Consider the following 12,224-nt stretch of genomic DNA (forward strand, 5'->3'; position numbering starts at 1 on the left):
GGTTTGTACATCAGCAAAACAGTTGATTTTCTTTTCTTTTTATTTTTTTTTATTTTTAAACAAATATACAAGATACTGTGTAACACTCTCTGCTTTGGGGAATTGCAGCAAAGCTGATGTGATAGCTGCTTGGAAGGGATCTTCCTGGAGTTTCTCACTCCACTCCATTTTCATGTCCTAAGACAGGAATAGTCAATAGGGATGGGAAGGTTTGGATTTCACTTTCACATACTTAACTTTGGTTGCAAAAGAGAAAAATCTCCAGTTTATCAAAGCTTAAACATTTAATAAAAACTTATTGATGTGAATTTTATATATTTATATATAATGGAGGTATGAAATAGTTGAATCAATTTTGGAAAAGCTCACCTTGTGCATAGTCACCACTGCAGCTACATCTGAACTGCACTGTGGACTTCATCTTTGAGTATTAGGGAACCCTACAGTTATACAAACTTGATACAGAGATGTCACATTTAGGATACTACTGCATCTTTTCTATAGGGTGACATGTCTCCAGAAGGTAGTTCATTGTACAGTTAGGACACACATTTAAATGAAACAAGTCACCCTTCCTTCTCCATAAATTAGAGTAATGACAGGTTAGATAATTGAGTCAAGCCCCACATGAATTACGCCTATATGGTGTTTCTTATGTGTTCATCACTGGGCTGATGCAGCTGGAGATGTAGATGCTGTGAAGCTGCAGGATTTACAGCAGCCCAAGGTTGAACCTCATCTAGTTTGCAATAAGGAAGTGTAATACATTAAGATAAATCAGGAATTCATATCTAACGTAGCGTGTTACATCAGATTTCACTCCTAAGCTGGGTTTCAAAAATCACTGAAAACTTTCTTCAAAACACCTGAGCACTTTCAGGGGATCCAAGAAGTGTGTGTGGGGTACAGGCAGTGGGTCAGCCATTCCTCTCATGGACTGCAACACCACAAGAGGACTGGCAGCAACAAAAAAGGTGCTGTCAACCTGGGCAGATTGATATGAAGTATTTGACCTCTTTAAGTGCTAGAAAAGGGAAACCAAAACTCAAGCATACCATGCTTGTTAGTCTTTGTGTCAGATCAAATAATACGTGCCTCTCTAGATCGAAGTATATTAATGGATTTTTGTGGTTAAAAAAGAAAAAAAAAAAGGGAAAAAAAGAAGGATGACTAAAATATGTATATGTAGCTTGACAGTATATTTTCTTTTAGGAAAATCTGGAATAAAAGCAACATTTATGCACACTAAGCAGATGTTTATGATTAGTTCTTAGTTAACATCACCCAGCTGGCCATGGATAGCTTTATGGAAGGGAGAGCATTTGAGAATGTCATATGTTTATATAAATCAAGAACATGGCAGTCATGATACTGGGGCAAAAGTACTACCTTTCCCATTTTAGATAATTTTCAGATTGCACAAGGACAGGGAAGTAGATTGTCACCAACACAGTGTTTCTGGTTTATTGTAATAATAAGATGCACATCTCCATGCATAAAAGCTCATTCTCAGGAGTAGACATAGACATGTAGTATATGCATCCATATCTGTAAATATCTTTTGTCAAATTTGCGGAAATCAATAAGTAATAAAACCTTAAAGCTCTTCTAATTGTATTTCATAAACCATATTAGTTTACGATATACTTAATTGTAAATACACTGGTTTAAATATAACCTGTTACTAATGCATAATTTTGATATTTCTTTTCATATTTTCTGTATAGGTGTGGAGATGGACTGTCATATTTTAGAAAAGTAAAGTGTTCATAATGTCCTTAAACTGTTTTCCTGTTCATGGAAAACATGCTTTCACAGGAAGTTTATTTGCTGATTGCATGGGCAACCATCTCATGCGGTGATGTGCACCATACACCTGCGCAATATTGTGCACAATATACCTGTCTTACCTGCAGTCATAAAGTTGTAATGAAGTAGGACATATTTGCAGAAATACATAGAAAGTATTTAGCTCCTAGTTAACAAAAAATATTAAGCCAAAATGATGCTACTGGGTGAGAAGGGTGAATGAATCTGTCACAAGTTTCTTGATGAATTTTTGGTCTGTTCAAAAGTTTTTTAAGTTTTTACTCAATATTAAGTATATAAATGTTGGCGATGAAAATTCCAGCTCAGAAAAAAAACAAACCTCCTCGTTTCTCAGTCTCTTCGGAGAATATTTAGAGGACAGCACTCACCCACAAAATTGAATCAAGGCTATTTAACTTCTTCCATGATCTATCATGGCTGTAGTATTTGAAACTTGTTCCATAACAGTGTGTATTTCTAGTATGTTAATATAAACATGTTTTGAATATATTCAAAGGGATTGTTATGGGATTCTAATTTAAATAAAGCACTTTGAACATTTTCTTTTCAGCATTGAACTCTAAAAAATCAAAGCGGGGGGGGGAATCAGCATTCTCCTTTATTAAGAAATTGACTTAATTATTTTTGGTCTCTGTTTCCCATTCCCTGAATTTCACGGACACTCAATCACTTCACTGTGTCTTGCTTTACAAACTTGGATGCAGAACTGAAATGAAGGGGCTTTGGGAGAGAAGACTATTCCAGCAAAACAAACCCAATAAGCAGCCACAGAGCTTTCCCAGAGCCCTTGGATGGTGTTGCCATTGCAAGCACAGCCCCTCACTCACTTCCCTGCAGTGGATGGGGGAGAGAATCAGAAGGCTGAAAGTAAGAAAACTTGTGGGTTGAGAGAAAGGCAGGTTATTTTAAGCAAAAGCTGCACACGCAAGTGAAGCAAATCAAGGAATTCATTCCCCACTTTCCATTGGCAGGCAGGTGTTCAGCCATCTCCAGGAAAGCAGGGCTCCATCACATGTAATGGTTACTTGGAAAGACAAACCCCTGGCTTTATAGGCTGAGCATGGTGCCATATGGTGTGGAAAATCCTTTTAGTCAGTTGGGGTCAGCTGTCCTGACTGTATCGCCCCCCAGCTTCTTGTACACCCTTGACCTACTCGCTGGCAGGGTGGTGTGAGGAGCAGAAAGAAAAGGCTTTGACTCTGTTTTCAATGATCAAAACATCCCTGTGTTATCAACACTGTTTCCAGCACAAATCCAAAACACAGCACCATACCAGCTACTGTGAAGAAGATGCACTGTATCCCAAGCAAGACCAGCACAGGGTAACATCTGAGTGTGACAGAAGCACCAGGTTCTTTCATCATACATGAAAAGGATATGTTGCTTTCATGCTTCTTCTGAAGGCATATGTCTAAGCCCGCTAATGGGACACCTTTGAGTGGTTGGGCATGCAGCTAGTGCAGTTAACTGCTCTAAACCTACATGTCCCATTGATAAGGAAAAACTGAGTGTTTCCTCCTTTATTCTGGGGTGGGGTTTTTTTGGTTTTCCTTTCTTTTTTTTTTTTTAATGCTCTCGATCTATTTCAAGTATTGTTATTACTTTGTCATTACCTGTCATAACCTTCAAGTATTATCATCGTAACCCAGTCACATCCCGAAGTAGTATATTTAGTATAAATGTGCCTTTCATTTAAGGCGCTGTGCTGGAGAGCTGTGTTCACCTGAACTGTACCCAGGACTGCTGGGCTGCAGAGCTGCCCAATGCGTGAACTATTAGAGCTCTACTGTACAGCCGTACTGGGACTCTGGAAGCAGCGTGAGACCTGTCAGGTGAAACCAGCAAAGGGTCTGGTTTGCTTTTAGCTATTCTACTGTTATTCAATGTGACTCCAAAGCCGATTGTAAGCCTTAACACCTTTTTTTAAGGAATAATGATACTACATACGTTTTTTCCAGGGAAAGGTTCGGGTACAGTACCATGACTCTGTTCTCCAGTTAAACACAAGCACTGTTGTGTAAAAAATAATAGACCTTTTTGGCTGGCTTCATGTCAACAAGGAGATCAATTTAATTTCATGTTTAATTTTACATTATTTTTTCTTTTATACTTCATAGATCACATAGCTGTACCTCTAGCAACTTTCAGGAACCAGGTTTTAACTGTTAAGTGGCTCTAAAGGCATGTAAATGATACAAAGAAAACCTCAAAATTTAAGTTATCCACATTTTTGTAATGTGTACTGAGTTATGACTAATGTATAGCATGTACGTGCACTTTGTGCATGGAGAGACTGCTTTAAAATTATATTGTTACTATATAGTCTAGCATGATCTAACCGGTGGTTCTTCTGCACAGCCTACATTGTGATTATTAAGAGAATATTAATCTTCAGAATGATAGGTGTTTTTTTTTCTGGTCTTATTGTGCTAGCACATCTTCTGGAGAATATCCACATTCATGCATCTACATTTGCAGACAGGAGTGCAGCCCCAAAGGCTGAGGATGATGCTCCCTGACCAATTATTACAATCAAATTGGAGCATAAATAAATGACTCCAGAAAGGAGCAAGTGCTTCCTTCTATATTACAAGCAGTGTATCTAAATGGTATCACTAAACCTGGTTATAGAAGAATGCAATTCATCCTCTGGTCTGCAGAAATGTGTTATTGATAGACATGCTCTTATATCTGAACTTATTAAAATCTGTTAGCGTACTGTACTTGCCAAATTGTTTAGTTTTGTGTACTTAAACCCACAGTAAATTAAGAAGCTATTTCAAAACCTGTGAGAACTTTGGCAAGCATATCAGTATAGGACTGGGGAATTAATGAGACACAGTAAACAACGGAAAAATAGACTGGCTTCTGTTGATTCTCAGAAACTTTCAAAGAAAGGTGACATGAATAGGAACATTACCACCACCATTGTTTTTTGAACAAGTAATCAACAAACCAATGCAAGGACAAAATAAAATCCAAGAACTAGCAGTAAGACTCTCTTAAGTGCTGAACCCTATCATGCAGCTGCAAAAGGTGTGTCAGCAGAGTCCAAAATCCATGCCTGTTGTTGGAGTCACTCTCGCCCCTTTGTTTCCTGGTTTTAATGTGATAATTCCCAAAATGATGGGGCAGAATTCTGTCAAGTTATTTCCAGTAAATGGATGCATCTGTAGAATAGCAAAGACCTGAGGAGACGTCTCGATTCCTGCCAGGAATTTTGGGCTCCACTGTCTTCCAGCTTGCTTTCCTATTAGTCTGTCATATAATTTCTTTCCACATTTGTAGGGTCTCTCCTCATCGATGTTAAGATTTATGCAGACTCTTCTGTCAAGAAAAGAATTAATAAGATATTTTTTGAGTCCTACCCACCTTCCCATAGCCAAACACTAATAAACAGGCTGAGCAACAAATCACTGATAAATTTTTAGCCCGTTATGTTTAGCCAGACAGTTATTATCCAGCATGCAGAAAACAGGGCCTGGATCATAAAAAACACATATAAGGGGTAGTTAAACTGAGAGATGGCAATGATTTTTGTTTGGTCCACAAATAAATTTTCCTTTTGCACAGATGTACTTGCTTTGACACTACCAACATGGATTAATATTAGGACACTGAAAAGAATAAGTCTGCATATTAAAATGTTTTCAAATTCTTTAAAAATGTATATGGCTGAAAATGGCAATTAATTTCTCTACAGTTCAAAAGTTAATGCATTTTAAATTTAGTTGGCTAATTTTGTATATAAAATAAGAAAGGGCAGAATGACCTTTTTGACTGTCAGGTATAAAGATCATTATGTTCAGCCTGATTTCTACCAGCTGTTGTTTGGTTTTGGTTTTATTCTGCTGAGTCAAACAGCCTCATATCCTCTCACTGTTGAAATGTAGGAGAGTTTTGGCCATTGACTTCAGTGGCAGCAGGACCAGACCCTTCATTATTGATGCTGTCTTCAGGAATTCAGAAAGAAAAACGTTTGAAATGTTCAGATTCTGTTGGAGATATAACCTTTTGGAAAAGTTTTTCTCTATCATAAATATTAATCACAATGTAGTGATTGGTCTATAATGTTCAACAGATGGGCTTTAAACGGCTGTGAAAGGAATCTGCTGTTATCAGTTCTGAACAACTAATTGCTGTCCACATTAGAGCATTTACTTTGTTTTATGGTAATCAGGTTTTAACGCTCTGGCATTGGAGGTCCTGTGGTGCATTTCCACACAGTAGAAGAATTATGTCATTGCCACAGGGAAGCTCAGCCCTGGCTACTGTTAGCAAGTTGGTGCCTGTGTGTTGGGTATCCCTGCAATAGGGACTTGATTTCTTCTCGTGTCTCTGCAGGCTACATTCCTTGAGGGACCTAAAGTGTTGCTAGTGGCTCCGTGAAGGGTTCTCACAAAGGGTCCTTTGCCATGTGGGCTTGAAAACCCCTCGTGCTCTGTGGTGGGAAGTGCTGGAAAATGATGAGTTCAGCTAACAATAGAAACCTTGGGGAAGCTTGATTCTCCATTCAGAGATAAGCCTGTTCCCCCTGCTGTAACCCAACTAGGAGCCAAGGCAACTTCTCTCAAGGACAGACTTCTACCAACAACCCTTGACAGAACAGTTCAAATTTATATCACCATGTTAAAAGGAGCATATCCTGATATCGTACAAGTTATAATGTGGAGAAAACCTTGATTTTTACAGGTTTCCATGCTGCTTCTCTACTTTTTTTTCTTTAAATCTCTATAGCAGTGAACGAAGTCCAGACCTTATCCCCTGTATTGGCATATGTGAAAATCACATCCTCCCAGTGTTGTGTGTAAGCTCCTAAAAATACGAATGTGTTTGACTGTAGAAATCACTTATATGAGGTCAGTAACGGAGTCAGTAAACTCGATGTGCAAGTTCAGTGTCCCAGTCTGTTGCAATTACTGTTCATGGAGATATTCAGCAATGTCTCTATTCCCATCTTGGGTCAGCAGTTTCCTTCCAAGTCTGGCTAACTCAAAGCTATCAAAACAAAGACTGACAAACTCAGGAGTTTTCTTCAAAATAAGCACTCTGGTAATCAGTCTGTGAAGTTGTTTTGTTGGGGGAGTTTTTTGTGTTTTTTTTTTTTTCTTTGACTTACAGTGCTGAAGTATGAATTCACACGTTGCTTTTATTAAATACTTGATTTCCTTTAGTTTCCTTTATGGGTACATATGCCTGTATATATAGGTATGTGTGTGTGTATGCGTATCAGCATACGGCTCTAGCTAAAGTGGTAACAATGTTTAGTGCCAACAGTTTTAAGCAGTGATTCATCAGCTGAACAGGAAGATTTTCAAGTAAGAGTTCTTTCAAAATCATCTCTCTAGATCCAAGAAACTGTAGTTCCTCCTACTGGCTCCTGTGTTCATGGCGAGGATGAAATGTCTGAGTATAAAATACACAGGAGTATAAAATGCTACTTTCATCTTGAGACATACTATATGAATAAAAGATGCCCAAAATGAATTTTGTAAACAGAACATACTGGATCTGTGAATCATTTGACCAATATCTTCTTACGTATACTTTGTCACATGGGGAGTTATTTTCACAGTGCCTAACATTCTAGCTGTAGTGTCACAGATATGGCAATGTACACACAAGCTTCAATGAGAAATAAGAACTGTTAATATAATTTAAGGGTATATAACAAGGGCATGAATTTAAATAAAGAGGAGAAATCGGTTTACTAACATCCTGTATGTGTTTTTTCACATGATTCAGGTTATACCTCTGGGACTCAAAGTCTGCAAACCATCTGTTCAGCTTCTCCTTTGTAGAGTTTAAGTACTTGGTTACACAAAGAGCTCTGTGGTTTTTGTGGTTCTTTGTTTTTTTCTTAAATATTCTAATGTCTTATGACATATTTAGATAACTGTCACTTCCATCATGGTGTGATACATTTTCCCAAGGAAAGTGGTGAAAGCTTCAGATTTTGAATCATTTAAATCTGAGTAGGGGGCTCAGTCAAAAAAAAAGGAAAACCTTTAGACAAGTTGATGTTCAGTTTCATCCAGCATCCTCCTGCTGCTGGTTGGTCCTGTGACTCTGCCACAATGAATTATGCTGCCATCCAAATGAATATAAGAAATTGTATGACTCTTAAAGGAGGCACCACCTCCTTGGCTCGAGTAAACACATGAGGTTGCACATTTTTAATATTCCTCTGGGATAAAGCTCTGCTGAGTAACTGGGTATATGCTTTTTTTTTTAATTAATTAATTAATTTACTTATTTATTTAAATTATTTTTAAGTAGGAGTAAATAATGTCCTGCTTAATTTTAAAGTGAGAAACAGGTCTGTGCAGCTCCAGAAACAGTATCTGAGGGGAATTAACAATGACTGTTAAGAAGCTTCCTTTGAATATTACAACTGACATACTTGACTATAGATGCCATCATTGTCCTTGTGTGGGGCTGATGCCAGCACTTTTTGTACTCGATCTGCATTTTATTGCTACCCGTAACTCCTGTTCCTCTGTTTCATCCCTGAAAGCTAACATATGCTAATATTTAATTTCTGTCAGTGGTTGCTCTACCACAGAATACAGCATAGGTAAAAGAAATCGCTGAACCATTAACTGAATGCTAGCCTTGTAGGAATGGAAACTCTTTTTGTCCTTTTCAAAGGGAAGATGGAGTACAAAATACAGCATGTTTCTTGTAGTTGTATCTCCATATGCGCTAGCTGCATTTATGGGTAAAGGAAAAGCCTAAAGAAACTTCTATAGCAGCGATAGTTCACATACTCTTCAGAAATACAAGCTAGTGCCCCAACTTATAGTTTTCTGTACTCCTTAATTGTACAAAGCACAATTTGTAAATGTAATATGTAAAGGTTGCATTTGTGAGAGAACCAGAATTTCACAGGTCAATGGGGTCTGCAAGCTTTTTATTAATTTTTCTTCTTTCAGAACCAGAAGTGTAGAATACAGCTCTGGATGGGGCTTTAAGTCACTTTTTCACTCATATGAAAGTAAGGATGTGAGGAGATGCTAATAAAGTGCGTGCTCATTATCCTCATTATCACTAGCCGGAAGAATTTAAGGAAGGATGGTTCATGTCTAATACACATCAAATAGTCTTTGTCAAAGCCTTTGGCATATTGATGGTTAGAGAACATACACTAACAGAATCTTTTGCAATGAAGAATGCCCTAGTGATATGTGTTAGCTTGTTGTCAGTTTAAAATGCCAAAAATTTAATATTGTGAATGTAGGAAAGAAAGCAATTTTCAATAATTATTGTTGAAATAACTAAAATGATGACTGTTCAAAGCAGCATTTGCAAAACACTTTGCAAAGCATTTACATTCATATTTAAATAAAAATAAACACACTTTTTTTACCCTTTTATTTTCAATAATTCCTTTAGACCTTTTAAGTTTCCCAGAGAAACATCCCAAATATAGGTAAGTTTTCTTCCTAAATTTTATTTAGAAGAACAGAGGGATCATTTCCCACTATGCTGGACTTAACCTTATCCATGTACAAGGAAGAAATACGTTGTCTGGGTCAATGAATATCTGCAGTGTCAGGAAAGGTATTGGAGAGATTATTTTCTTCTGAAAGTGATGTCCTGAGCTTCACATTTCTAAGAGTACATTTTCTTCAGATAGGTCCCTCTCAGAAATCTGTATGGAAAACATACTGAGTGGTCACAGAGGGAAAGTACATTGTTATTGAAGCAGGTTCTCAGTCTTGGACAGATTGGTGTCATGATTTATCTTTACATGCAAAAGGTTGAGTGTGCTGTCGAATGTTCTCTAGAGATTATTTCAAGCTTTAAAGTTAGATGTGTGATGCACACTATTTTCTAAGCTAAATGTAGGGCAGTTTAGGACAAATTTAACAAGAACAGAAGAATATTAAAGCTCTTGATCAAATACCTGAAAGGCAATAGTGGTTTGGAATACGTTTCTTTGTTCTCTCTAGTGGTAATTCTTCTCTAATTCAGGCAGTGAACACATTCGCATTTGGGTGTGGTGGAAATGATATGGCATATATGTGTGTGGGATGTCTGCGCAAGGCAATTGCATATAGCCTGAAAATATTGGTAACAGTCAGGCTTCTCAAGGCACTTCTGTGCTCAGGTTACAGTGGCTAGCCCTCTCTCCTATTCCAGCTCTTGGGAAGATGCTGTGGTGCCAAATCACTGTGGTGCCACAGAGCCTTTAGTAGCTCAGTGAGAAGTCGGTGGATAGTCACAGGAGACATAGCTCATGCTAAAGAATTATTTTACTCATGACTGTGGCATTGCTTGAACTTCCACCATCAGATCCTGGCCCTGCTGACATTAGTGTGACTTTACTGTGGACTTCAACAGAACCGGGGTTTCACCTCAAGTCTCCAGATGTGAAAGGTTAATGCATTAACCCACTGCAGCATTTAGCTCCTCAGGCTCGACACCTATTTCAATATACTTTAGTGTAAGTCTGTAAATATGACATTCAGGGGTGGTTCCCAAGAGAACTGGGTACATCAGAAACAGTGCTAGAGTGAATAATGCATATCACAAGGATTTGTGACTGTCAAAAGGGAGAAATGACTTATCCAAAGCTTGTGTTTGAGGCAGTACTCTAGGAATTGTAAGTTGACAGAGCCTTTAAGAATTTCTATATGCAAAAACATTTTTGTATGATGGTGATATCTGGAGTCCCCAGTAGATAACCTGGGACCCATTGTGCCAGGCACTGTATAAATAGTCTTTCTCCATAAAGCTTGCAATATAAGCTCATAAGATGCATAAAGTGTTGGATAATGAAGTGTTGTTGTTGTTGTTTTACAAATTGGGAACTGGGGCATAAAAAGTTTAAGTGATTTGCCCAGGAGCACACAGGATGTCTGTGGCAGAACTATCATCTGAATACAGTTTATCAACTTCCTCAATCCAACTCCTTGATAAATGCTTAAAAAGCATAATCAAAGCTACCCTCACTTAAAACCCTATACCAATGCCAGAAGTAAAAATAAACCTAGTAGTTCTTCTAATAGCATTGTGGTTATCCCTTGAAACTATTAATACATCTGGAACTTAAAGTGATACATTTACTCTTATGCCTGCTTTTGTAACTTCAGTTTCTGCTGAGAGCAGAGGAGCAGGGGGAAAGGGGGAAGTTCTTTCCATGAAACTGAATGGAAGTTATAAAAGACTCTATTTTATTGAATGGTTATCCCACAAATGTCTAAGTTTTATAGGAGACACAGTACTATGCTAATGCAGCAGAAAAGCGTAAGATCTTGTGCGCATTCAAGTGATGCACAGCTAAACCAACTAAAATGAGAGTTCAGCTTGGACTGACCTGTTCCCAGTGAACTATTTTCATTAGAGTGTGCGTGTGGCAAACTGTACCTTTTTTCGCACATCAAAGTCCCAGGTCTGTCTCTGTGCCAAGGAACCATCAAATGAAGCTATTTTTCAGAGCTTTTGGGAAACTTCAGCACTTAAGGAATGGAACTTTTCAAGATTGTTAAATCTTAAACAATTTCTAGTTTGTAATTTCTGCAGGGTCCTTTTGGTTCCCTGTTCCCCAAAGTGCAGAAAAAAAGAAGAAATTAACAACTATTCCACTGCCTTCTGTCAGTGTAAATTGTGGAAACAGGTGCATGTCCAATCTTATTTAACTTGCATAGCTACTGTCAAGATGAAAAAATTATACTTTCCTGTGAAACTTTTTTATCCATTAGCATTTCAATAACATCAGAGGGTTTTAAAGACATTTTTGCAGCCAAGACAATGTGAATTTATTTTTTAGATCATTGACTTTGCTTATTTAAAACTTTTTCTTTTCTCAAAAAATTTCAGTTCCAACTTTCCTTCTTTCTTCCCCCCGCCCCCTTTTTTTTTTCTGTGAAAAAGAGCATACAAACAAAAAATCTGAAAAACTTTTTAAAATAGCAAAAAGTTGACTGTAAAATCATGTGACTCACCTAGGCTGTTTTTAAAGTCTGAAATTATGCTTTTCTATGTTTCACTGAACTCTTTCGATCTCAGATTGACAAGTCTCTGCAACAGAAGTCATTGACAATTGTTTGGTTTTGTACCTAGAACAATGACTAAATAAAACCACCGAGGAGTTGAACACATTTTCTTAGCATCACAAAATTCAAAACAGCTAACAAAAAGTTTACAAGATGATCCAATTTTGCAAACCTTTGCATTTGCCTCCAGCAAAACTAATCATTTAAGACCGACAAGCAGAGAAAGCTACAGACTAATGGGAAGCCTGAAAAAGTCAATTCACATTTCATCAACAGTAGGCCACTACCTAAATGATGGCTTCAAAGACACCTAAAATTTAGAGTAGACACTGAAGTGTATTAAAAAAGTTCAAAGGCTAGTAATATAACATACTGCATCTTTGCTGAACTATT

General features: G+C 37.6%; 1 long non-coding RNA gene across 2 annotated transcripts; it reads right to left on the bottom strand.

Moving 5' to 3' along the window:
* Positions 1 to 4,338: 4,338 nt before the first annotated feature.
* LOC130600083 (uncharacterized) lies at positions 4,339 to 11,833 on the bottom strand. Of its 2 annotated transcripts, XR_008972371.1 has the most exons (3): positions 11,781 to 11,833; positions 9,330 to 9,484; positions 4,339 to 5,157 (listed from the first exon to the last, which is right to left on the bottom strand). It is a non-coding gene; the product is annotated as an uncharacterized LOC130600083 (long non-coding RNA). The 2 variants fall into 2 exon arrangements; XR_008972370.1 differs by lacking the exon at positions 4,339 to 5,157 and having other exon boundaries at positions 9,264 to 9,484.
* Between the last annotated feature and the right edge of the window lie 391 nt (positions 11,834 to 12,224).

Source organism: Pezoporus wallicus, unplaced genomic scaffold (assembly GCF_028554395.1).
Source record: "Pezoporus wallicus isolate ANWC-B61680 ecotype Strahan unplaced genomic scaffold, APGP_CSIRO_Pwel_v1 contig_2439, whole genome shotgun sequence".
Lineage (NCBI taxonomy): Eukaryota > Metazoa > Chordata > Aves > Psittaciformes > Psittacidae > Pezoporus > Pezoporus wallicus.